The sequence below is a fragment of the Emys orbicularis genome, chromosome 14, assembly GCF_028017835.1.
Source record: "Emys orbicularis isolate rEmyOrb1 chromosome 14, rEmyOrb1.hap1, whole genome shotgun sequence".
In the NCBI taxonomy this organism is placed as follows: domain Eukaryota; kingdom Metazoa; phylum Chordata; order Testudines; family Emydidae; genus Emys; species Emys orbicularis.
In genome coordinates this window covers 15,296,610-15,319,648 of record NC_088696.1, presented here as the reverse complement: position 1 = coordinate 15,319,648, position 23,039 = coordinate 15,296,610, and positions in this window count along the sequence as shown.

Genomic DNA, 23,039 nt, shown 5'->3' with positions numbered 1-23,039 from the left:
CACTTCATCTCGCCTCTCCACTCTAGCGGCAGCTTCCCCTGCTTTCCCTCACATATATTATGCAGTATACAACATGCAGCTACAACCATTGGGATGTTGTTTTTTCTCACTGAGGTCTTATCTAGTGAGTAAAAAATGCCAGCAACCCATCAATCTACCAAAAGCACATTCCAGAGTTATTCTGCACCTACTGAAGCAGTAGTTGACTCTTTCCTTAGTGCTGACCTGATGGCCCATGGTGAGCTTCATAAGCAAAGGTTCGGGTAGGTTCCTCAGAATCACTATTGGCATTTCTACATTGCCAGTTGTAATCTGCCATTTGGGAAAGAATGTCCCTGCGTGCAGCTTTCTGAACAGTCCTGTATTCTCAAAGATGCACGCATCACACACCGTCCCTGGACAACCCACACTAATATCCGTGATGCATCCCCTGGTGATTCACTAGTGCTTGGGTAACCATAGGAAAATATCCCTGTGCTGTTGATATACTCAGTAGCACGGTGGGCTACTGCCAAAATAGGAATCCCTGTTCTGCCTATTGCCCCACTGGAATTCAGGAACCTAATTGCTGCAAATCTATTCACTATTTCTTTCACATTGCCGAGTATCACAGTCCTACACAGCAGGAGATGATTAATGGTTCTATACGCTCTCGTGACAATGGCCCCCACTGTGGATTTTCCGACTCCAAAATGATTTCCCACTGATTAGTAGCAAGCCAGCATTGCAAGCTTCCAAACCGTGGTTCCACTTGCTTCTTCACGGTCAATGCAACTCTTATTTTGGTGTCCCTGCACTGAAAGGCTGAGGTGAGTTCTGTGCACAGATCCAGATATGTGGCCATTTGCATCTGAAAGTTCTGCAGGCACTGCTCATCATCCCAAACCTGCATTACAATGCAGTCCCATCAGTCAGTGCTTGTTCTTGGGCCCAGAAATAATTCGCCACCATCTTCAGCTATTTCATGAATGCCATGAGCAACCTGGATTTTTTTTCTCACTATGTCCATCAACAAACTCTCCTCAAAGATATCCTCATCTTCCTCATTATGATCCCAATGGTTTTGGTACTTCCTGAAGGTCTGCAAATCCAGGAGAATCATTCATGCTGAGCTCTGCGGGCTCCATCTTTCTGTCAGACATGGCAGAGACTGAAAAGCAATGCACAGGTTTTGTGGATTTTCGAAAAATGGCACAAATTACAGGATTTGGAATGTATTACGGGGTGGAGAATGTTGCACCCTGGGAGCTAGACCCATAGCTCCCAGAAATCGTTGGGCGAATCATTACAATCTCCACAAAAACTGCAAAAATGTCCCAAAGAGTATTGGCGTGGACAATGATGCATGGGATGCCTACCTGTGGTGAATCCTGCTTTACATCAATGCACTTGTGGGGAGTATGCACAGCACCAGTGTAGGCAGACAATTATGTATACACCTGAGCAATATATAGACTTTGGGGTATGTACAACAACATAACTTGCGTTGTCTGATGTTTGTAGTATAGATATGGCCCAAGTTGATACTGCATAGCATAGGCTTTCTCTTGGCACCCTCAGGGGATAGGTTAAACCAATTTAGATTCGCATCCATTTACTGACGTGTAATTTTCACCACTTTCCATATCACATCTGAATGTAAATCTCTGAGTTTAAGAGTCAAAGTTAATGTAACATATTTGCCAAGGAGCAAGAAGTGAAGAGTATATTAGGAAAAGCCAGTAGCCGAGGATGTAAGAAGATAGAACTCTACCTATATATGCATCTGAAGAAGTGGGTTTTTTATCCACGAAAGCTTATGCCCAAATAAATGTGTTAGTTTTTAAGGTGCCACTGGACTCGTTGTTTTTACCTATACACCGTCACATTGTCGCCGTCCCCCCCCCCCCGCATTCCTTTCTTCTGGCCCCCTCTGTGGGCTATATTGACTTATGGGGGGAGGGATAGCTCAGTGGTTTGAGCTTTGGCCTGTTAAACCCAGGGTTGTGAATTCAATCCTTGAGGGGGGCATTTAGGGATCTGGGGAAAAATCTGTATGGGGATTGGTCCTGCTTTGAGCAGGGGGTTGGACTATATGACCTTCTGAGGTCCCTTCCAACCCTGATATTCTCTGATGATCCCTCTCCCCACAACAGAGAGTTTGGCTTATTGGGGCAAATTGAGAGGTGGTATGTAAAGATAATGTAAGTTACACATTGATTAGCAAATTTAAGGAAGTGTAAAGGAAGTCTGCTTCTGTACACAAGGGTGGGCAGAGGCTGGAACAAACTCTTATACCAAGACTCAGTTAGGGCCTGATCCCACTCCCGTTGATGCTGTATGGCAAAACTTTTCTTGACATAGATGGAAGAAAGCCCTAAGACCTACTTATGGCTAAATTGAGATGTAACCCTATATCAATAAGCATTCAGAAAAGAAACGTTCTGATGCAGCATGGTGCAGAAAGAGTTGAAAATTTTAGCAAGACAAAGGATGTTCTCAGATAAGAACTTTATTAGATTTTTTAGTAGTATTAAATCAGTCCCATTAATCGGAATAATTACCTTTCAGGCTGTGGGGAGTATACTCCTGTTAGGTCCTGAGTCAATAATCTTTGAATCCCAAACAGTAACTTTACAACTGGAGTAAATAATTATACTTAACCTGCAGCATAATCTCTTTGCAGACTTTCACCCACTAGGGGGCAAGATTATTTCAATTTACTGCTAATGCTAAATAACATGTAAAGTGTAAGTGCCACCATTTCATTCCAGAAAATGTCTGAGAAGTCCCATGTCAGTGCAAGTCAGTCACAGCCACCTCGCAGCCTGCTACCTTCTAACTCCAAGCATATTCATAAGAATCTCTTAAAAGTTCTAGGCGTGCTTTGGCAGTCCTTATGTAATAGCAGTGTTGCAAGAGAGTCTGTTTTCACTTCCTTAGCTATCTCTTTATAGCCTGGGGCTCCACTGCAGCAGCGATTTTTTGGAGGGGAAGAGAATTACTGCTGGACTAAATTTCAAACCAAACCTGTAAAGTGATTATTTAAAATTGTATTGTTTTTAAAAACTCAGAATAAAAAAAATCTAGTGCACGACTGTCTGTATGTAAGGACTGATGCCCTATTCACTTCATTATGCAAGAGCTGCACCCCCACTATTCCTTTTTAACCATGATGCTGCCTGTTGGCTACTGCTTGTGAATCAATGAAGTGTAGTCAGACAGACATCCACACATCCGGGGATATGGCACTGCATATTAATCATGCTGAGAGCTCAGGGCCAAGCAGTGCAGATGGTGTGAGGGTCTGTAAAACCCTAGTTACACATTGTTGGTGCAATAGTTGAGCAATGGATCTCTTTGGATAAAAGAGACATATCTGAAGCAGGCAATCCCCTAGATAGGAGCTGGGGAATTGTACTAAACACACTCATGCTTTTCTGTTTATTCAGAGAACAATCATTTAATTGTCTGCCTTAAATACCTGATAACTAAGGGAAGTGGTATATGTTGTTATCATTATTGTCTCTACTAGTTCTATCCAGCATCAGAGCTTATGCTATCACTCAAGTGCTATTTCTGTTGTGTGACAGGACTGACTAATCCTGCATGGTGGAAGGGGCAGGAGGGAGAATTTTTTTCCCACTTGATGATGCCTTTATGAAGTATTCCTTTGTTCACTATAGAGGTCTGCTTCATGATGATGACATCAAAGCAAAGGCAAGAACACAAAGACTGCATTGGTTAAGAATGTCACAATCTATAAATAACTCTGGGAGATCAATGCACAGCAGAGGGGAAAAAAACTTCCCCGGTGGATTGATTTTATGTTGTTTTTTTCCCTTCCTTCCCCTTTCCAGGTATATTGACATTGCAGGTGGCCAGCTGAAAAGAAAGAATAGGGAGAAGAACAAGCAGGAGAGAACTGACTGTACTCCTGAACGTGGGCCTAACGACAACAGAATGACATCCTGTTAAAGGAACATTTGTGGTTAACTCTGAAAACATTGGTCCCAATCCCCAGACAGTGTGCATTGGCATAGCTCCATTAAAATCAATGTCACTGCATCCAAGAGAAATTAATAAATAGAAAACTCTCACCCAACAGAGTGTTGATCCTGGATGTGCCTCTTTTGAATGCATTTCACTGGCTCACAGCTGCACACTGATCATAGCACCTTAGCTGTGGAGAAAAATTGCCATCTGCAAATCATCCTAGAAAAGTAGTAATGATTGACGTAGTTATGGCAACAGCCAGTATCGCCATAGTAAGATACTGAACCCCAATAATTAGAAAGACTCTCAGACTTGTTCCAGCACAGCTATAAAACTTGCTGAATACTCAATGAGCATTTTTCCTCTAATAACCCAAGCATGAAATAAATTCTCTGGAAAAGAGGAATCTTAAGATCATGTGGGAACTTCAGTTCTCAGAAACTTATTGACCAGTAACACAAGCCAGCAGACTCGTTACAGTAATGACCTTACACTTGTCATCCCATATGATCCATAAACACTGCATAATTATAACACATTGATATGCAAACTATACACAAGGATAATTTATGGGATAAAACACAGCTGTTCGAGAGCTCAAGGATCCAGTACAAGTTTAGGACAGGAAGTGAAAGCATTTTTTTTCCATTTGACGCCTCAAAAGGAATTTAACTAGACAGGATGTAATCACATGTTGGATTTTGGCAATGGCACTGGGTTAGTATCTTTGTATACTTATAGAGTGTCATGGGATCTTTAATTATCACAGGCAATCAGGACCTTGATTTTTATCTCTCTCTTTTAAAAGACACCCTCCATTGGCATAGTACATCCTAAGCTAACTTTAGGACATTGATTTATAATGATGAAAAGGGAATAACATGCTCTATTATCAGTCAGATTCTCACATCCATCCTCATGAGTAGTTGGTTGCTTTGCAAATAGTCCTACTTACTGGCCCAGTTCTACCGAAATCACATTCTGTAGTCTTTCCTGTGTTCTGAAGTCTATATAGTGACCCAGTCCCTCATTTTAGCAGGTGAACTCTGAAAGTACCACTGCATAAGAAGGGTTAAGGCTACAGTCTTCTAGTAGCTCTCTTAGCACTAGAAATAAAGTACACTTGCTATTTTACATTTACAGTCTGAATGTTACTTTTTGTTTTTAAAAATTAGTATTAATAGATGTAAGCCTTATTTACCAACATCCTGCTGTGATGAGAATGTTAATATACTACGTATCCTCAACTGAACTAGGTTTTCATTTCGTAATTATTTCTTCACCTGATTTTTTTTCTGTCCCTCAGTGAGAGAATGCTTTACATTATACAATGGGGTTTAAAAAGCTAGACCTGATCTGGATCTGTGGTGCATAATATCTAGTCATTTTATGTATATTAATGCTAAATCCTGTTCTTGATTTCCATAAATGGCCCACAAAGCATGCCAACCTTCTTCCACATTTTAAAGGTTTTAAAGTACTAGGTTTTGATGAGCAAAATTGGTAGGTACTAGATGAACAAAAGAATACTGATGACACATAATGTAAGGCTTGATCAAAAGTTGTGAACTCATCAGATGGTCTGCCAAAAAACTGGATTGTTTTCTAGAAAGTATTTCTCAGCCAAGTTACAAGATACAGTCTGGCTGTTAATTGAAGCTTTGAAAAATCTAATTTTTGGTTATGTTACAAAAATAGTGAAAATGGTTAAAAATGTCTTGTAAAAATTGGTTATCAATATAAAATGTTGTACATGGACTTCATGATGAAGACACATGAAAGAAATGAGAGAAATTAGAAATGGACAGGACATATTTAATCATCAGATCCCCCTGTTAATACATTATTGTTTAATTTGGAATGTTCAGTGTTTCCATTTCACTGTCCCTAGCTCTACCCCCTTGCACCGGATGTCCACCACCCACACCTCCCTGCCATCTCCCCCTGCAATCCTTGGCGTTCACACTTTTTAAAATGTCTGCAGTTATTGTGGCCACCTTTAGTAACTGTTAGCTGTTTGCCAAACTATACCTATTTTATCCACTTAATGGGCTAGAGAAAATGATAGAAGTGGAAAAAATAACATTTTGTGGGGCTCTCTTCACTCTAGCTTTTGTTAATCTTTCTGACACTCAGGTAACAAAAACTGTGTATGAAATCGTATGTGTGGTCTCATCAAGGTCAGTAGATAAAAAAGTATTGCCACCCCTTTGCTGAGTGGTGGTAGAATTTTAGGGCTATCAGTTCAGTGTCCCTTGTGGAGTGGAAATCAGTGCTGTGGAGTCCAGTGTTTTCCTAGTGGATTTTTTTTCTTTAAATACTGCGCACAAATTCTGTTTCTTCTAATGAGAGTGTTAGCAAAATGCACATGGGCAAATCTCTTTTGCAGCAATTTGTGGTCAGATACCTCTGCCCTCCAGAAACAGCTGCCTTGCACCTCACACTCTCTCCTCACTGCTTAAAACACAATCTCTTCTTCCTGCCCCAGTGTCCTGAGTTACTGGGGTATAGAATGCTTCTTTATTGATTTCTGGGGAGCTACACTGATTTATATGATTTGGCCCTACAATCTTACTAGGTAAGAATATTTATGAACAACTTTCTGTAGGGAGAAGTAGTAAATCAGAGTCTGGTTAACGTAAGGGTCTAAATGCAGAGAGATGAGATTATACCTTTTTTGTAAATGGAAGGTAATGGTTTGCAGTTTTACAGGGAGGGAAATAAACAGTGCTAATAAATGCATCTGCCAGAAAAGAGCCTAGTGGCAAAAGCTACCTATTGTTAGTCTGGGGACAACATCCAGATGTCACAGAGTCAGGCACATTTGCTAAAATCCTCTTGAAGAAAGAACACCTGTGGCTATCAGAAGTGACAAACACTAAATCATAAGGGTGCGCACGAACCTCTGTTAGTTCACTGGGTTTTGTATGCTAGCTAAATAACTAGAACTAACATAGTCACAGGAAGGGGTTTGCCCCACCACATCCATACTTCTTTCCATTTTAATCTTATTCATACTATTTTCCCCCAGGAGGGCTAAGAGATTCAGTTTGACTTTCATGTTCTCTTCCTCAGTATTAAACAACCGAACAGTAGCTACAAATGAGAGACATTCTATACTGCAGCAGGATTCTCTATTGTTCATCCCCCTTTGCCTGTTTTTTTTTTTTCTTTTTCATATTTTTAGATACTTATCCTGTAACTGATTCCTCGTGGATGCAGGGATCTGCCTCTTCAGAATTGGGCCTCAGATTGTAAATTCTTTGGGCCAGGGACCTTGTCTTCCTATATATTTGCACAGAACCAAGTGTGTAGTGGGTGCTGCTACATTATAAATGAAGAATAAATAAATAATAGCAAATCCTAAAGCGCTCAATCGGTATTAAAGATATAGATGCATATCAAAGCTATGCTAAGTCTGTTTCAAAAGTCTGAGTATGGTTATATGATCTTTGTCATTTTAAGTTACTATGGTTTCAGTGAACTCTAAACAGAAGTTTCTGGAGTCCCCAGGGAGCACACCTCCTGTGGCGTGCTTTGAGTTCTTGATTCATTTGATCACAAAAACTCTAACAACTTCAGTAGAAAACTCACCATGTCTGTAATGAAACCAGCAAACTTGGCCAACTACTATATCACTCCTCCCACCAACAAGCCCCAGCTGCCCCATGGGAAGAAGGAGCATGATCATCATTTATGTTACAACAAGATAGGTAAGGCTGCTGCTGCTGCCGCACTGCTCCCTAGCAAGGCTTGATGCATTTCCAACCCTGGGAGGGTAACCAGATTATTCCCATGAAGTTTTTCTAGCTACTTGCACTCTGGAGTGTCTATTTAAATTCATTTAAAAATGCATATGCAAACAGTATGTATTTCCAAAAAAAATTATGAATACACTATACTCTTAATTCATAAAGAAAAAGCAAATTACATACATATATATGCACTACCTTGCTACACCTAAATCCACTGTTGTTATATAGTATGTTGGTAAATATAGTATGTGGTATAGTATGTTGGTACAGAACCTCTGGTTTTCCTTCTGCAGCTTCTCAAGAGTTTGCTGCATCCACTACTTCGATGGCCGTATTCGAGGGCTGGATGACAATTTCAAGGTTACAGTTTGGGTTTTTGCATTCTGAGACAAGGAAAATCAATCCTAATCTACAGAGGGACTGAATTGCAAATGTCGCAGTGCAAAGGGCTTGAGCTTGGGAGGTACTGAGCACTCTCCACTCCCTGGCTTCCCAGAGGCCCTCAGCACCTCACAGGGTCAGGCCTATCGTTACTAAGCACCATCCTGCTCACACAGCTGATTAAATCTTTTATTCTGCTTTAATACAGCAGGATCTTTTTTCAATTTATATTGATGCCATCGGGCTGTGTTATTGCGGGTAAAGTGGACAGTGGCATTCACTAATTTCTTTCCACCCTTACAGATAAAGAGTACAGATGGAAACATTCAAGACTTACTGGGCCATCCATTTGTCTGCTTTAGGATACTTTCCACAAGCCCTCTTCTCCAGTGGAATTTAAGATCCTTTGGTTTATACAGTTGCATGACAAAATTTGAGACTGGGTTACCTGAATTGTCATTCCAGACAGCAGTGCCACTGACAGAGGAACTAACCCTTGCTCTCTTCATTGACAGATCTGAGCCAGAGGTGGAGAACCAGAGCCATTAGCATTTTTAATGCCATCAACAACAGCAAAGGGAAAAACAAAAAGGTAAAATTACATCTGTGTTTTCTTCTTTTCATCTCTGCATTAATATCTTTATCACCTCTGCATCTTTATATCCTGGGCTATAATAGAGGTACTTATTCTGATTTGCTTATGTGGTTTTAGCATTCCCAACAGGAAGCTCGGTACTAGTGAGAAATAGGGAGATATCAACAGGCTTTGGAATCTGAGTGAAAGCATCCAAGCAACTGCACTTTTTAGAGATGACTTAAATCCTATTTTTGGAGAAGAAAACATCACAACCTTTTAATTTTCCTTTCCATTGTCTCTTGGTGACAGATTGACAGGCCTGGAGAATGGAGTTGTCTATTCATAGAACAGGTTCAGTGTGGGTAGCAGCAGTGAACGCTTGTTCATGTAGCCCTGCTAGTGTGCCTCAATCCTGACCTAGAGAGGCTGCTTCTGGGGACAGGGGAGTGCAGTCTCTGTTCCAATTCAGTCCATGTTCTCTCAGCTGAAGCTGCCAAAATGGTTAACACTCAGCGCCAGTGTGGCAGTGGTTTTGTGATGTGAACAGCTCATCTCTAGGACAAAGGACTGGGACCACCAACTCACTTTACAATGAGCACCAAATAGTGGTGAGATGTTAAGAGTTTTGTCACTAATGACCATCTCATTTTCTCACCCTTCAGCCAAGTTCTTTTGCTGTATCTCCAGCCTGTTTGCTTCTACAGACTGCTCACACCTCAGCTATGGTAATGAAAAATGTGTAGCAGAACATGGGGCTGCTCTTGTGCAAAGTTATCTTGAGTTATTGCTGGTCTGGTAAAAGGAACAGACAAGGGAAAGATGAAACAGATTGGGAGTCCTTTCTCTGCCTTTAAATAAAGCACAAATATGATATACAACAGCGTGAACCACAAGCTAAGAAATAGACATACCAAGGAATAATCTTTCAGTTTACTTTGTTTTCCCTTTAGGGATCATTTCCAAAGAAAGCCTTGTGGTCAAAATGTTGTTGCTAATCCCATTTTCATTTGCAATATTAATTTAAGATTTTTTTTTTAATTTGAGTATTTTAACAATGCCATTATCAGAAGTACCACTTCCGTGAGTGATTTAAACATGTCAAGTCCATGGTGTCAAGCATATTTATCTGCAAGTGCTGTAAAAGAAGTCACTTCTGCAGGCCACTGAGATTGTTTCTGCTCATCACAAGTAATCTCATGAGTTCATATTTATATTTCCTTATGGATAACTCTACTTATTCCATTAGGAAACAAATTATTACACTGTCAGCCTTCGCTATCGCATTGTTAACATTAGCTTCACTTTTGCATTTATTTTTAAATTATGTATGAGACAACTCCAGGTGAGGGTGTGCAGCAATTTGTGGTTTGGAGACTAAAAGTCTGTCTGAGGGCACTTTCAGAGAGTTTGGTGTGAAAACCATACACTAAGCCAAATATACATCTATATTGAACTATACAGCAAACAATGTGGATAACTACTACTTTAGTCCCATTGAAGTCAGTGTAATTTGTGTTTTAGGAAGCAATCCTGCAAGATGTGAAGTATCCTTAGCTCCCTGTAGTGAGGTGGAGTGGCCTCCCACTGATCCAGAGTGGGAGAGGGGCCACTCTCTAAGCCCAGGTGAGCAGATACAGGCTGTGCCCATCTCTCCCACCAGAAGTCAGGAGGCGGGACAGGAAATATAAAGGGTGGGTCCTGGAGCTCAGTTGTGCTGCAGCCGCCAAAGGATATAGATACTTTCTGCCCACTCCTGGAGACCATAGAGAAGCCCTGCCAAGCTTAAGATTGGCCAGAGCTTCTGTAGCTGCCAGCCGACCTAGGCACTGAGGACTTGCTAGGAATACTGCTGGCCATCTACCCTCAGGAAACAGAGGACCCCCCCAGATCCAGGTGCACCCCAAGGGGAGGGGACGAAGTGGCCCAGGGACAGCTGACCCCAGTCTGGCTGCATTGCTGCTGGAAACCCGGTCACCGTGTTGCGTCTGGGTTCCCCACTGACCCAGTGGCGGAACACTCCACTGCTATTAGGGCCCTGGGCTGGGACTGGTGGAGTCAGGTGGGTCCAGGTCCCCTGGCAACCCCACCCCTGGGGTGGCCGCCTCCCCACTTTAGGCCGTGAGGCCTGTGTTTGTCTGCTGTCTACCTGAGACAAGATGTCAGGCAACCCCTCCCCTGCAGAGCCACACCACTGCACAGGCAGTGCTCTGGGTGGCGGAGCTGTGTGCTCCTGCCAAGCAGAGAGGCAGTGTGTCTGACTCCGGTCGGTGCAGCAGCCAGACATGCTGCTCTGCATGCTCTGCTCGGCATGGTAAGTGGGCCAGGGGATTGTATAAGGGCTGGGGGGGCCGCCGGGGGCTGTCAGGGAGCAGGGGGTGGCTGAATGGGGTGGAGGTTCTGGAGGGGGGCGGTCAGGGGACAGGGAGCAGGGGGGTTGGATATGGGGTGGGGTCCCGGGAGGGTGCAGTAAGGGGACAAGGAGCGGGGGGGGGGAGGGGTTGGATGGGTCGGGAGTTCTGAGGGGGGCAGTCAGGGGGCAGAAAGTAGGAGGGGGCCAGGCTGTTTGGGGAGGCACAGCCTTCCCTACCTGGCCCTCCATCCAGTTTTGCAACCCCAATGTGGCCCTTGGGCCAAAAAGTTTGCCCACCCCTGCCCTAGACTGATGGTGCTCTGCCTTGGTGGAGGCTTGAGTTCCTAGACTGTTTGGTGCCCCACCCTGCTTGGAGACTAATTGTAGCTCTGCCCCTTTCTGAGGGCCAGAGCTCAGACTGCTCATTTGCCCTGCCCTAGCCTGAGGGCTGGAAACTTTTAGACTGTTTGGTGCTCTGCCATATACCTTTGCAGCTCTGCCCTGCCTAAGGGCCAGAGCCTTAGACTGTTTACTCCTCTGCTAATTCCCGTGGGCAATGCCTGACATAGTGAGGCAGAGTGGCCTTCCACTGAACCAGAGGAGGAGGGACCACCGCTAACCCACTACACTCCATAATACTGCCTATATTGTATGTGTACGCAAATATTTATCAAGGAAGGGACCAATTTTGGGGTGGGCCTGAGTGCCTTACCTGAGAAACCTCCACTCATGATGATGTTAATGAGCATTTTAATTATAAAGTCAGGGACACTGCCATTTTTATGAGCTTCTCCAAATGGAAACAAAAATCCTAACATTGTTACTTTTGTAGCTTGAAAGGAATGATTCCTTAAAACAAAATGCAGGTGAATAGTCATTCAGTATTTCTGCTGTCATTTGAGTCTTAGTTCCATGACGTAACCCGGCATTTGCCACGACTGGCAGATTTAATTGGAACTGTTACAGAAAAGTAACCTGATAAATAGGTTCTTGGAAGAATGGTAAGAGAAAGGTACTGGAGTTAAAACTTGATACTCTATTTCCTCCTTTGTAGTTCTATGTTTTACTTGTGCAGTGAAAGGAAAAAAGATATTTTACAGTGTGACTGTCAGCTATAGGTAATAGAATATGTGTTGATGGCCCCTTTTATATTTGCAGCATCATACATGTTAATTAGAAGATTCTACATCTCCAGTGCACTCTACAGCTGCCAAGTGAAAATAAATGTTATTTTGTTGCAGATGACAGTTGTCCAATGTGCAAACAAGTAAACTGATCTCAGCAAAAGAAGAATATTCTTCAGAGTTTTCAAAAGCATGCAAGATTGGTCTGAGGGAGTTGATTTACATGATTCCTTAATATTCTACACACTACCTGCAGTGCATAATGACAGTACTTCTGCAAGCAGCCCTGTTCTTTTGTGTGCCAGAAAACAGTTTTCTGTGATCACAATAAATAAGATGAAACAAAGAGGGTGGGGCGGGGAGAGAGGGAGGATATTATCTCAAAGAAGGCCAGGGTATAGAAGGAAGGTGAATGGGGAAAAATGAGGAGAGAGATATTAAAAGATGTTAGAGAAATAAAGTGTGTGTGTGGGGGGGGGGGAGGGAGAAATAGAGAAGCAAAGCATTCTAAGAAGATGATAAAACTGAAAGAATGAGTCATGACAGTACAGCAGCTAAAGAGGTAGGATATTCTACTTGTGTAGACCTTAACTCTTACAATGTTCAGTGAAGGACTACATATCAGCATCTCTTTATGATAAGTCCATTGAGAAAAAATGTTATGGTTTGATTTGTTAGCTTTTGTTGGTTTTAATCGCTATTTCTGTAGATATATATTATAATGCATAGCTTTTCAAAGGAAAATTATGATATACATAGGTTATCTGGATATATGTACATATGTAGAATGAAGATAGAGAGAAAAAAAATCAGAAGATACTGAAGGTAAGTAGACTTTTTAATTCTACAAGGATGGACAAACCTCAACATCTTTGGGGACACATTGCAGTAATGCTGCTTCAGACTTCTATTCCCTACCCCATCCCCAATTCCGAGAAGGCTAGGACACAGATGCAGGGAGATGAATCAAGACGGAGATTGTTCAAGGGAGGGAATTGGTGAGCGAGAAAGAGGCGGGCATTTTGTAGGGCTGGCCTGGATCTGCAGGGATGGACTGCTGTTTCTCTCCACAGACTGCCCCCTCTATTGTCTTGAATGTAGACTGATGATTTCTGAAATTTCCCAATTCTTGTTCTAGTACTAGTGCTTCTGTACCGGTGGTAACAAGAGAGGGAGTACTAGATCAGACCCACTATTACAGTTACAATGATAGGGAAGTAAAAACACAGGTTGCCATAGGAGACTTACTTATGCTAGTTATCATCTGTGGAGCCAAGCTGGAGCTACAGCAAGAGTGGGAGAATGTCAGAAAATCCTCAGTGTAAGAGCAGCACCTACCTGCCGCATGCAGCCAGAGAGTTCAGTTTAATGGAAGTGTAATATTGTACTCTCCTGCAGTTTACCTGGACTTGAGGATGGTAACATATGTCTCCTTTTTTGCCCATTACCTCTAGAAGCACAATGAAATAAGCAACCCTTTTTGGTAGACATGCAAACAGTTCTGCTGGTTTTTTTGGCTCATATTCTATAGGATTGTTACTAAAGTAATAGATAAAAAAGGAAATATGTTAAATAAAAACATTTATTAGAGGAAGTAATTTTAAATATTTAATGATACAATTAAGTCTTATTAATGTAATAGTCTTTATTCGTCAGCTTAACAATTCAAAAGGATAATTTTCTCTTTCATCTTTATTATGCAATGTTTGCCACAATTATTTGTTTTATATTCTTCTAAATATTTGATGAATATTAGATATTTTAATTTCAAAAAGATGCGTCTTATTCATCACTGTGTTTCTCCAATTGTAGTGAATTATAATGGAGTTACACCAATATAAAACTGGAGCTGCCACAATGGTGAATCAGGCCCTGTATGTTTTACTTTAGTTATAATGACAGAAGACCTGATCTGATTCCCAAGCAATTCATTGGGAGCTTTGTCATTGACTTCCATGGGAGTCGAATTAGGCCCTGTATGAGGATACTGAGTTGTAGTGCACATCATATGCAAATAATTTTGCTATATTTAATATTCTAATTCAGGGCACAATCTTGGAGCCCCAATCCATAAGTAATTCCCATTTACTTCCCTTTAGCAGCTTCAGGATTGGGTACATCATTTTCTATATGTGAAAATGATTTTATCTTCTAACTTGTTTGACTTCTTTTACTCTGAATCACTAAGATTTTTGTTTTGTTTTAATCCCACAACTGCCCAGTCTTCTGGCTGTCACGCTGATTGATATTGTCTCATTAGGTCTATGTGGTCCCCTAGCTGTATCACCTGTTGTTTCCTGTCCTAGACTTAGATTACAAGCATTTTGGGGGCAGGAACTGTCTCTTTGTTCTGTTTGTACAGCACCTAGCACAACAGGGTTCTGGTCCATGACCGGAACTCCAAGCTGCAACCACAGTACAAATAATTATTAATGTATCAGTTTACTTACACATTCTGATTTAAGTTGGTGGTAGTTTGGAGTGCACAAGAATTGAGAGATCAGGCCCTTAATAAACACTATTTGCATACAGGTTTCAGAGTGGTAGCCATGTTACTCTGTGTCAGCAAAAACAACGAGGAGTCCTTGTGGCATGCCCAAATAAATTGGTTAGTCTCTAAGGTGCCACAAGGACTCCTCGTTGTTTTTACTATTTGAATAGCTCCACTTGTCTTACCAAAATTTGTAAAGCATCCCTGCTATAAATTGTATGTCACGCTGCTTATTGTTTAGATGAAAGACCATCTCATGGAGCCTGATCCAAAGCCTAATGAAGAGAAATCGGAGTCTTTCCATTCACTCCAATGAGTTTTGGATTAGGCCATGAAGGTGTTGACAGATATGACAGGGTAGACAGACAGACAGACATGGATGAATATATGCAGGATTAGAACTGAAGGTAGAATAGCAAGTTTGCTGAAGCTGAGGGTTTGAGGAAGGTAGTGAAGGATTCCCATATCTTTTGTTTCTTCTCCTGGCATGTATTACAACTTATGTTAGTCTCACAAGAAGTATTACATTGAGTTAGATCATTCTCCCATCTAAGCTGAACTAGTCCTATTATCCACAGTATCTTGTCCACAGCTCTTAGGCGTTTTGTTTTATTGCAATACCAAGCATTTAATAATATTATAATACGTGCAACCTACTAAGCTCTGAAATGACCTTAGAACATCTGTTTGTAAGGGCTATATGGAGATTTTACTCAGTTGCCTCCATAACAGGCATTTAAATTTGTATTGTATAGTCAAGTGATTGTTTCTCTACACTGTACACTGTTAGCCATTTATTGAAAAAGAAAAAAAGTCCTGTACTTTAGCATTAAGCCATGGGGGATTTAAATAATTTATTTTCTCTTTCATCAGTGATATTTGTTGTACAGGTATTATAAAGTGATATTTAGAGGAAGTGGATATTTTATTTTCACCACAATATCACCTCTTAATCCTTATTACAGTATCAGCTTGGGATCTTCAATATTAGCAATTCATAGGGACAATCACTTTATGGGAGATATGTTGACTTCCTTTTTCAACTTTTTTTTTTAAATAAATAAAAATAAAAGCCCTGGTAACAATACTTTGCTAAATAGGAATATACTTCTGATGGGTGTAAAAACCTTTGGGAATGATAGTCCAACTAGTAAAAAGACTAGTAGCCAAATTTCGGTTTGTCTGTTTTGTCATAAGTTTTCAGTTCTCTTCAATGTATGCATGCAGTTCCCTTTATCCTTAAGGTGAGTTACTCAGGTAAATACACAGTACATGCAGGCTGGGATCCTAGAGGGGCCTTGTAATAGACTACTGGCCTATAAGCACATGCTATCTATCGTTCATTTTCCATCCACTTCTATCAGTAACTGTTGCTATTGTTGTTTCACCTCTATCTTGAGGCTGTACATTCTTGCATTCCTTACTACACATAGGTGAGGGGCCAGGCACGCCAACTGAAGAGGTAAAATACAATGCCATTTCTGGTCCCCTTCAGGTCACTTGCAGGTTTGAACCAGTGTAAATAGTGGATTCTCTATAACTTAAAGTCTTTAAATTCTGATTTGATGACTTCAGTAACTCAGCCAAAGATTAAGGGCTTATTACAGGAGTGGATGGATGAAGTTCTGTGGCTTGCAATGTGCAGGAGGTCGGGCTAGATGATCATGATGGTCCTTCTGACCTTAAAATCTATGAGTCTATGTTAACTTAAGGATATTTCCAAAACAGGATCAAAGTAACAGCCAAGAGAGGACCTTCCAGCTTCCAGAAAGCAGGAAGAGGGAGAGGACATGCCCTTCTCCTGGAGTAGCCATTCCTACCTATCTCCTAGGCCTCCTGCCAGGTTCCCATGGAGGCACTACACTCAGAATCTGATGAAGGAGAATTGATCTATTTAGTCTCCAGCAAGTAGTCATATGATACTTAGTCAAGTGACCACTCTTCATCACAACTCCAGCAACCTCTTGTCTTAAAGGAGCATGTCCCCATAACATGGTGGCTGCATCTGTGCTCACAGGCCAACTGTGGTTTTCAGGTCCATAAAAAAGTAGCTTTATTTAGAAACTTCATGGAAATCCATGGCAAAGTCCTTCTTGTTAACTATAGCAAGACACTGGCACTGCAGTCATTTCAGAGTGAAAAATGGGGAAAGGAAGTTAGAATAAAATATTAATTTCATAGATTCATGAACTCTTAAGAAACTGAATTTCAGATCTGTATGTGAGCATCTGTATGTGGCTGAGAGAGTGGAAGTTAAGTGCCTAAATACCTTTTCAGGGTCAGGTTTATGATGACTGTCCATAGAAAAAGTCTGAAAAACATGTTCGTTTGAAAATATTGTCATTTCACAAGAAATATGGATGCTTTGCTTCTTATTGAAGTTTTGTCCTTTTCACTTTTCTTCCCACATGTTAAACTACACCTTTTTTTCACTCTTCATTTTCAGTGTTCCTTCCTGTTCTTTCTTTAGCATCTCACTGCCTGTTGCCTCTCAACGTTCTTTCTTTGCATCCTCTATTTCCTCTCTATCTCTTGTCAGGCACTTCTCTCCTCTCCATCCTGCTGATGTGGCCGTTAAACAGCTTAGCTGCATGGATTGCCTCCTGTTGTGGAGAAGAAGCATTGTGTCTGGACTCAGTACAGTACTTCCTGTCACTGGCTGACACAACACAACATGTTCAGTCAAGTAACTTTGGTATTTTGAACCAGCGCATGATCTGAACAGGTACCCGAACTAGTGACTTGGATTTGAGGAAGGATGCAGTCCCATGGTGCTCCCTCACTGTATGTGTATATCAGTAATTCTTTGGCTGTCCCTTTGTTTGTATAGCATAGGTAGCAATTTAAAAAAAGCCTGAAACACATTCTAAAACAATACCTATTTATTATTTGTGTATTATGGTATTATCCAAACATGCTAATCAGAATTGGGGTTGTACGTAGTTGTACAATAGTAGTGTAGTTTTAGATGTATCCTTTTATGTATTACAGGATATGTTTTATAAAAGTCCTTTTTGCCTGCAACCTCTTAAAAATTAAAGACATTTTCAAAAGTAGAAGCATCAGTTGGTGCTCAGCACTTATGAAAATCAATAGACTCAGGAGCCTAACTTTAGGCTCCTATTTTTGAAAATCTTGGCTTATGAGTGTATTTTGCTGCTGGTTATATAACTTGCATGTGGGGGAGGGGAAGAGTTGGTTCTGGTTTTGCTGTGTAGCTAGGAAACATACTCCTAAGGCACCCTTGCATATTTGGTTTAAAAGATTATTGAATTCTATGTGACTGAAAAGTATGTCAGAGCAAACTGAGAGAGTCACTCAGTGCTCTGCTTATATAAAAGAGACAATATGTTTATATATACACAAACAATTAATACAGTGAAAACTTTGTTTATATGTCCTCTGAGGAGGGAAAACAGTGTTACAAATTACTCTGGGATTTGGAAGAGTGACTGTTAGAAAAAAATCCTTCCTTTAGATTGCAACTTGCTTAGTTACTGCACGCTAGAGGGCACTTGAAGTAGAGCAAAAGATATTTCTGTAGCCACTGAAAAGGAACAAGTTACCTGTATCTTGCTTATACATTGGAAGTTAAAAGCAAAGAATTAGGATGCTCAAATCACATCCAAAGCATTAATCAACAAAAACTAGGTAAGTTGATTGCTTTGTTTGATACAACTTTCTTTTTATTTTGTCTTGATCTTAGTGTTTCACATAAAAACAATGTCTGTTTTCCTAATAGTCAATCTGACAACTAATCAAAATTCCAAACAGTACTCTAGGAATAATAAGAAACTTGCTAATATATTATTGTATTTATATACATTCTATAATATAATTGGTGAATCTGAAAACCTTCTGCTGTGCAAATTAATAGTTATTTTTTCTTCCATATTTTGACATTGAAATCCACTAGACAGTGGAGCGGATTCAGAAATATGTATGTTTGAACAAACTAAATGGAGGAATTTAGGTGAAAGGGAAATAATTCACTAAGGATACAGAGGCGCCAGTGCTGCAGTTGAATTCACCCTTTGCACCTGTGTGCCATACCAGAGACTATAAATGGTACTCCACATGGACATACGGATCTGATTGCAGCATCAGAACCCAAGTAATTTGAAGTAACTTTAGTCAGAACCAACATGCTTCTTGCTTTCACATGCCTTCGGTAACAAGGAAATAGAACTGCTATTTGCTGAGACCTCTGTGACAGAAGACTAGAGTGCAAAAAGAGTACTTTTAAATAAGAAAGAATCCCCTTATTTGGTCACTGGGAGAGTGTTTTTCTAAACTCTGCCACTCTCAAGTTTTTGTGGTGGTGGCTGAATCTTATCACTTCTGACACCTGACCATTATGAAAATATACTCCTGTAAAAACCATTCACTTAGATAGGATTCTCAGAAAGAAAGATTATTTATAGCTGTACCAGTTTAAATAAATCAGGAACTGCAGTCAATGCATAAAGACAAAGACCTAGTATCAAAGGCCTCTTACATGTTTTGCCTTTTTCCCTAGTGCCTGCTGTAAGTATCATTTAATAATGCTTTTACAAGTATCGGCTGTCTTTCAATAATTTTCCAAGCACTTAGTGATCACTGTTTCTCATAGTAAATTACTCAGGAATGCAAACCATTTGCAAGTATATTTTGAAAGGTGCAGGAAGGTGATAAGAAACTGTTTGCACCATTAGTTATGTTTGCATTAGCTCTGTGAACCACTAAAAGTGCACATCTCATTCAGAAACATTGCATACCTTTCTTCTTTTCTTTTCTCAGTCTTTGACTTTTATAAATGGTCTCATCAAATACAAATTATATTCCCTTGTTACCAAATGCACATGAAAGCAAGAAGCATGTTGGTTTTGACTAAGTTACTTCAAATTCCTTTGGCCTTGGTGCTGCAATCAGATCCTTATGTCCATGTGGAGTTCCATTTATAGGTAAAAGTTTGCGTGTTTTATACTGAAAAGCCAAGGAACAAATAATATCCTATGAAATGAATCTTTGAAGAAAATCAAAGGAGGGCTTGATGCTGCACATAATTTTGAGTAAAAAGTAAGAACTATGTGTAAAATCTGAGTATTGCCTGAGAAAAGGAGGCAGCTCTCTGAGACATTAGTGAAATGGTGAAATAAACAATCATAACAAACAATTGCATACCTTTTATTTTAATACTTGCTTATTTTTTAAGTGGTATTGCTTGTGGGAATTCATGTGCAGCATTTAGAATGAATAAACATGGGATCTGATAAAAAGCCCACTGAATTCAATGGGAACCTCAGTGGACTCTGGATCAGGCCCACATAACATATCCACAACTAACTTCAGTCACTGACATTTCAAATATTGTGCTGAAGGAAATAATCTTTCACTGAAAGATCTCATGGGTTAAACTCTGAGTATCAGGAATTAATTAACATAGTGGGTTCCCCTCTCTTCCCCTTCTCCCCCAGTTTCAGGTTCTTGACTTCTGTATTATTATTAATGATATGATGTTCATCATTTTCATCACTGGCCAGTCCTTGTGAGGCTTGATTGTTTGTTGAGTTACCCCCCTATGAGCTCACTTCAAGCCATTTCTATTGATTTTTTTTTTTCAATAAGGCCTGAGCTCTCGGCTGTCTTCTCCACAGAAAACAGTTTACGACACTTCTTTTAATGTTGAAAAGCAGGCAAATATACAATAAATAATCAACAACCCCTTTTTCAAAAGCTGAAAAGGATGAAAAGCTATTTGTAGTCTATTATATTCCATACAGTTTTAGAAGGAAACCAGACAGTTTCTGCCTCTGTGACCATGAGAAGTTCCATTAGGTTTACCATCCTCCTTATTCATGATAAGAATAAAATATTATGGAGGGGAAAAAAATCTTTTCCTGACAAAGAAAAGTAAATAACCTCTATTTCCTGGGGATCCTGATCAGTCAAAAGCTGGTTCTGTGTGAAATGTCCTGGCACAGAGATCTAATTTTCAAACATTAAACTGTGGAATAGTATGTGTATCCAGGAGGCACCTACATTTTAAAACGATTCTTTAATTATTCACCTACATTTCACATCTGATGCTCTTTATTCTTCCTTGATTGCAGTTATTAATTTAAAAAGCATATTCCCTTTTTAGTTGCCACTGCTTTCCTTTCGGTATGGAATGTAACCACAACATTTAGAATTTATTTTTTAAAGGGGAAACAATCTATAGTTAGCATACTCATCAGCACCACAGGATTTTAACAAGAGTGTATTAGCATAGGTGGAATTCTTGAAGTAAAAAAATCCCATCCCCCAACTCTCACCTTTCCTTCTCCCCCACAATAAAGTTTTTAGTTTAGAAATATGGGGCAAGATCCTCTGGTCTGCTAAGTCTTAACCTGCCATATGAGGATTTGCCACTACAGGGGAATCCATAAATAGCAGAGAGCTATCTTATTCAGTCCATGTCATCCCTCTTCCTAGCTAGTGACCAAGGAAAAGGGGTCTGGCCTATACCTCAGTGATCTCCAGCTCCAGGAAAAGCTCCTAGGCATTATTTTGTGGATGTTCTACAGCCTGTGTTACACAGGGGGTCAAACTGGAGGATCACAAAGGTCCCTTCTGGCCTTGGAATCTATGAATTATTAGATATATTTTTTCTTTCAAACCACCCCCCCCTCACACACACACACACACACACATTGGAAGATGAAGAAATCTCCTGTTTTTCAATATAAATAAAATGTATTAAACTTCAGGTATGTGAAGACTTTCTAAATATAAGTGAAAGTGTTTGGGAAACTGTCATTAATACCCAGGAGTAAAGAAGTACAGACAAAACATCCTCATCCCTCACCGTGCCATTATCTATATTCTTATATTATTGTTCAGTTGGTGGAAGCAAAGGGGAGGGGGAAGATACCTTTTTGTTTGAATGCAAATCTGAATAAAGTGAAGCCACATTGCTGATGTTATCTATTGCACTGCAAGGTGTCTCATCATTCCCTGCTCCAACAAACAAAAATAACATTGTCAAGTATTGTATGCAATTACTTTTCCAAGACAATAGGAGTCAGCCCAGAGCTATAGCTAGGTAAGTAACCATTTGGACTCTGTGGGGAAGCAACTGAAGAAAAAATTGAATTCAGGTATCCCTCCTCCAGCCCCTGGAAAGTTCACATTTCAAAATGCCAGGTACTGTTTCCTTTTGATGATTTTATGGATTTTCAAAATTAAAATTTTGGGCAAAAAGGGAAACACCTGTTATCTGGAATAACTTGCCAGGGAAAATTACATTCTGTTATAATAACAAATGCCACACATCAAAGTCACAGAGCCCCCAATGCAGATGTGCATTTTCCATCAGAGCTAGACAAACAGATATAAAAACATTCAATAGTTGTCATTGGCATTTAAAAAGAGCTAATAAATATAAAGCCAAGCCAGCATATTGCCTCCCCCTATGCAGGAATAGGGGTCTCCATTGTTCACCTCCCATTCATAATCAAGTCTTCAAAGACCCTTTGTTCCTACACAGTCATGACACCCAGGCAAGTTTGAGGTTTACAGAGGTTCCCCTTAAAAGAATAAGTTTGAGGCCTCCAATGATGTCACTATAAAAATAAATCAATTAAATAAATAACAAGCATAACCCCTTCAAAAACAAGCTAGCCTCAGCATTGCAAAAAGATGTTAAGCACTATCCCCAAATGAAACATTTCCTTAGTAAAAGAGGTTATTCCCTATAGTCCTACCCCACATCCCTTCCCCTCCTCTGTCACAGTGCACTAAAGGACCTGCAACAGAAATGTGCCAGACTATACTCCTTTATAAAACTAACCTTCAGAACCATGATATGAAGAATTACAAACCAAAAAACCTGTAACACTCTCAACACAACACAGACATAAGTATATATTGACACAAACGTGAGTATTACATATACACTCACATATGTATATATCTTCCAGAGTGAAAACAATATTCAGGCACACCTCTTCCAATGTGGAAAAAAAAAAAAAAAAAGGAAAAACACAAACTCGGTTAATAGATTTTTAGGGCCAGAGGGGATCATTATTATCACCTAGTCTGTTCTGCATAACAGAATTCTTTAGATCCTTTGCACAGGAACTTAATTATGGGCCCTTTCTATAAGTGTTGAATGCTTCAAATAGGTGCTGAGCACCCTCGCCTCTTACTAAAGTGAAAAGGGAGCTGAGAGTGCTCGGTACCTCTCAGAAGCATTCAGCATGCTGGGGGATTGCACTGTATAAAACCACAACAGGTAATCAGCAGTGATCACAAACAGGAACTAGAAACTAGGAGCCATAAGGTCCGTTGTAATCCCAAGAGGCCCAACCACATCAAGAGAACTTCTTACAACACAGTTGTCCCTTACTGCTGCCACATCTTG